Source organism: Cervus canadensis, chromosome 33 (genome assembly GCF_019320065.1).
Source record: "Cervus canadensis isolate Bull #8, Minnesota chromosome 33, ASM1932006v1, whole genome shotgun sequence".
NCBI classification, from domain to species: Eukaryota; Metazoa; Chordata; class Mammalia; order Artiodactyla; family Cervidae; genus Cervus; species Cervus canadensis.
Window position 1 is genome coordinate 30,492,741 of NC_057418.1, and position 5,357 is coordinate 30,498,097.

Consider the following 5,357-nt stretch of genomic DNA (forward strand, 5'->3'; position numbering starts at 1 on the left):
AGGAATGATAACTGTGGCCTTCCGTGGTGGCTCAGTTGTAAAGAATCCGCCTGCCAATTCAGGAGACTCAAATTTGATCCATGGGTCTGGAAGATCCCTTGGATAAGGAAATGGCCACCCATTCCAGTATTCTTGCTACAGTTTCCATGGGGGTCACAAAGACTTGGACATGGCTTAGTGACTGAACTAAGGTCACCAGTTCCTTTGCAGCTCAGCTGGTAAAGAATCTGCCTGCAATGTGGGAGACCTGGGTTCGATCCTTGAGTTGGGAAGATCACCTGGAGAGGGGAAAGGCTACCCAGTATTCTGGCCTGGAGAATTCCATGGACTATGTATAGTACATGGGGTCGCAAAGAGTCGGACACAACTGAGCAACTTTCACTTTCACTTAGCAACTAATCAACAACAACAGTGATGGCTGTAGCATGTTACCTTCTGAGAACGTTGGTGGACTGCCTGGGACAGTCTTGGGACGAATCACCCAAGACTCAAGGTAAAAGTCACCTGCAGCCTCGCCTACCAGACAAAGAGGAAGAAGTCATCAAACTAGACCAACCTGGAATTGGAATTAAGTCTCGGAAGAGCCCCCAGGACTCTTCAATCCAACAGAAGTAGGAGTCCTCATAATCACGGCCGAGAGGCAGGAATGGAAACCTGGAGGCCAGTCCTTGCCCAAAACTTCGACCACAGCACTGGTAACTTACATGCATTGATTGCCTATGCTGTGAACTTGACACTGAGCATCTCATCCTCCCCACGTGAAGAAAGGTTATCAGGGTCCCCATTTTGGAGATGAGGAAGCAGAGCCTCAGAGAGCAGCCTGTGGTGACTTTGCTCATAGGAGATGAAATCCCGATAAGGCCAGGCACCCTGACTCTAGAACTCAGTGCTTTTATTCGACTTTTTCCAGTTTTACTGAAGCAGAATTGACAAATAAAAATTGTATATATTTAAGATATCCAACAAGAATGTTTGGCAAAAACCAACAAAATTCTGCAGAGCAATTATCCTTCAATTAAAAAATAAATAAACTTTTTAAAAAGATGTCCAACATGATTATATATATATGCATACACACACACACACACTATGAAATGGTTACCGTAATCAAGTTACCATCCATCACCTCACGTAGTTACCAGTTTAGAAGTTATAGCTTCATATGTTGGCTCCCCTGAGGAAGGCCCATGGATGGGATAAAGGAAATAGAATTAGATGGGGAAACTCAGCGTAATGCCATACAGACACCAGGCAGACTCCGAGGGTAGTGGTACAGGATGGCAGTCACCCAGTTCCTTCTCAGTGCCTGCTGCTGGCTGTCTTTAGCTGTTTGTAGTCCAATTCATTTCCCTTCTTCTTTGGCCCTTGAATTACCCATCTCCTTTGCTCTTCTTGGTCAAGCAAATCTTTGACAAGTCAAGAGCTACTTTCGACTGGTCCTTGCCCTTCAGAGCATGGAAGTGCGTGATCCTTCCACTCCTTCTTGTGAATAGGCACTCAGACCCTCCCCAACCAGAATTCTCCCTCACTTTACCCAGGACCCTCTTCCTGTGAGCTCCAAGCACTCAGATTGACCTCATAAAGATGGTCAGGATCCAAATACTCCCAAAACTTATTACGAAAAGCTGTTGTTCAGCTTGATCTTCAGTTAGTGGTTGTTTAGAGAAAACAGCAAGAGTCATTCGCGTCTTCTTTGAAGGAATGCGTACCATCACCAAAGCCCATTTGAGGCCTTGAGTATAGTTAGAGCTATACTTTCTGTGTGCCCAGTTGAAGACTAGGGTAACCCCTCTGTCTACTGTTGGATCATCAGATTCCCACTTTTGCTCCTATTGTCAACTTTCCAAGTTTGCATAAATAATCTCTATTATTCTACTTACTGTAAACTCCTTCAGAGAAGATTTCTATTCTCCATAGTACCTAGCACACATCTCTGCCAATAGTATAAAATGAATAAATTTAATAAAACACATTAAACTGTAAACTGTCAGCACAGTCAGGAGATTTTGGGGGAATAGTAATCTTAGAAAATTACACTTGTAACAAAGGGACACAGTCCAACTTCAATTAACAACTCTTCATGGCACTAAAACAGACCTCAGTTTCCCCCATTTGCTAGTTGTGTGCGCTTTGCATAGATGAACTTCCAGTCTCTGCTGCTAACTCGCTTCAGTTGAGTCAGACTCTGTGCGACCCCGTGGACTCTAGCCCACCAGGCTCTTCCGTCCATGGGATTCTCCAGGCAAGAATACTGGAGTGGGTTGCCATTTCCTTCTTGGGGAGATCTTCCCCACCCAGGGATCGAACCCAGGTCTCTTATGTCTACCTGCATTGACAGGCAGGTTCCACCTGGGAAGCCCAATCTCTAGCCAGAAGATACTTAGAACATTCCCCCAAAAATGTTTGATTAATTTTAAGACCTTGAGCTAAGTTAGCACTGGAACCTGATTATACACATAAATTTCCACAGAGATTGAGAAGTGCCTCCCAGGGGCCACTAGCCTCTCCTTCCTGAGAAGAATCCCAGTTTTTAGTTGGGAACATTGGTTCTCCAGCCTCTCCAGTAGCTACAGGTAGGCACGTGACTGAGCTTCAGCCAGTGACGTATGAGCAGAAATGTATGCAGCTCCTGAAAAGTGTCTTTGGAGGGAAGGAGCTTGCCCCTCTCCCCCCTCCTTCCTGCCATCTGGAAAGAAAAGCTGGTGGCTGGACCTGGGGATACAGAATCAAGACTTCACCTTGGAAATGAAATTCACACATAGGGAAACAATATCCAAGGCAGACTGAGTGCTAACACCAGGGGACCGCCCACCAGCTCCAACCCTGCCCACGACTGCCAACCTCTAGACTTCTTCTGCATGAGAGAGAGAAAAAACATTTAACTTCTCCTGGGGAGAGGGCTTCTCCATTGCTCCCGGGCAAATCTAATCAAGCCAAACTCAGCCTGACATAGCAAGCCCTCCAGCCTTGCAGGTATGTTCTTTAAATTGGTGAAAATGCAGCGATGCAGATTATTCTTAATGAGTCCGCTGGGAGGAACTCCAGTGGTTAAAGAGGACTCAGGTTCACAGGGTCTAGCCCCAGGTAGCAATTTCTAGCATGCTTAACAATGTACAGCGTAAACTGACTTGGTTCGGTCCTAAACTCTCTCTCAAATCAAAACTCCCCTCCCCTTTAGGAGAAGCTCACATTCCTTTTGATCTGGGTGAAATTCCTACAGCGGCCCTCTGGCCCTGCCCATTTGCCAAGTGGGGTGATGAGGGAGGCTCTGAAAACAACCTGTCAATCACAGTTCCTGTCTGAGACCAGCTCCGTTCCCAGGTCCTTCCCGGGGAATTGCCCCCTTTCCTGTCCTGGTTTCTGAAACATCTTGACCCTCATAAATGAAGCTGTCTGGAGGAGGAAAGGGGCTTCCCAGGTGGCGCTGGTGGTAAAGAACCCGCCTCCCAGTGCCAGGGGACTTAAAGAGGACTTCGATCCCTGGGTCAGGAAGATCCCCTGGAAAAGGGAATGGCAACCCACTCCAGTATTCTTGCCTGGAGAATCCCATGGACAGAGGAGCCTTGCAGGCTACCATCCATAGGGTCACAAAGAGTCAGATACAACTGAAGTGACTTAGTATACATAGCATGCAAGCATGAAGGGGGGAACATCAATACTTTGTAACCAAATTTCCAACAGACACAAGGCCCAGATTAATCCTTTGCTGAGATTATTGAAAAGGGAAAACTGAATGTGAGTCCCTAATATCCACAGGATAACTGGGTTCATGCCCTTCAGAATATACACTTGGGGCTCCCTGGAGTCAAACATTTCTGTCTAAAACACATCAGGGCCCATTTATTAGCCACAGCATAGCTCCTAATTTCTTCTTTATAAACAGAAGATCAAAAACTCCACTTGGCCTGATTCCCACCTTTATCAAGCCACTCCGGCACCTGCCAGCCAGTTTCTGAGTCACGTGGTGGCCTTCAGGTTACTACACCACGGTCTGATGATTCATAGACAAATATGTTTCGAATACTGTGTAGCTGTTACGGGGCTTGCAAACCCTCTGCAGCCCCTGAGGCTCTTCCCAGAAACAAGAAAACTCAAAATCAATTAGACAAGCTTTTCTCCTAAGCAATGCCCATCTTGAATCTCTGCGCCCTTCAAAACCTCCTAAGCATCCACCTTTCTCCTCTCTCCAAGCGTATAGGGCCCGTGGCCCCAGGATTTACATTTTCTTCTCCCTCCTCCTAAAGATCCCCCCCAGGGCCTGACACCTGCAAGGATGGGCCAGCTTGGATGGGGCTGGGGGCTCTCATTCCCCCTCTGCTGGAATGATCCCTCCCTTCTCTAGCCTCTCTAGCTGCCTTCTGCTCTATTTTCCCCCTTTACAGAGAACCTCTCAGCCTTTTCCTCCCCTCCCTGCATTAGGAATTGGCTCCTCTTCAGCCCCGGCTCCCTGGTGCTTCCATGTTGTTTTTCTCAGGCAGGTCTCTGATTTCAGATCCAGGAGCCACTGCTGTTCCCACCTGCCCCTCCTCTGAGCATCACTGGGACATCTGTCTAGAAGATGTGGTTATATGCAGTAGGCTGTGTCCAGGAAATGAGAAGATCTCACTTTTATTGAACACTTACTATCTGCTCATAGTATATATATATATATATATATATATTTTTGCCTCTAGTATGTTTTCTCATTTAATACAGTGAGTCAAGGTGTTTGTATTGATATTCCCATTTTTTAGATGAGAAAAACCAAAGCTTTGAATGGATAGAAAACTTTTCCAGGATCATTGCATGTGCTAAAGTCTGCACTCAGATCCAGGGTTGCATGAATTTACAGTCCATCTTTCCACTACGGTCTAAAATAAGACATCCCTAAAATAAATAAATAAATAAACAGACTTCCCTGCTGGGCCAGTGGTTAAGGCTCCATGCTCCCAAGAACGGGGCACAAGTTCCATCCCTGGCTGGGGAACTAAGATACTACATGCTATGTAGCATGGCCTAAGAATTAATTAATTAAAATGGGACATCTCTGACAAATATGTTAGAAATTATTACTATTTACCAGTTACCTAAACATGCAATTCAATTATTTTACTCTGAATCCTGGAATTAAGGCAGTTAAGAAAACACCTTGCCTAATTTGTAAAAAATAGTTGGATTTTTAAATTTTTTTAAAAAATTTGAAGTCCCTTAAGACAGTAGCATGCCAATTTCAGGACTAAGCTAATAAAGAAGCACTTAAATCCTAATTTCATTTTAAAAGAATTACGAGTTTTATTAAGGTCAAAAATAGAGCTTAAGACACAGAGTCCAAAGTTTAACTATCCTGAATTTAGGCAGGAACAATACAACCAAAAAAA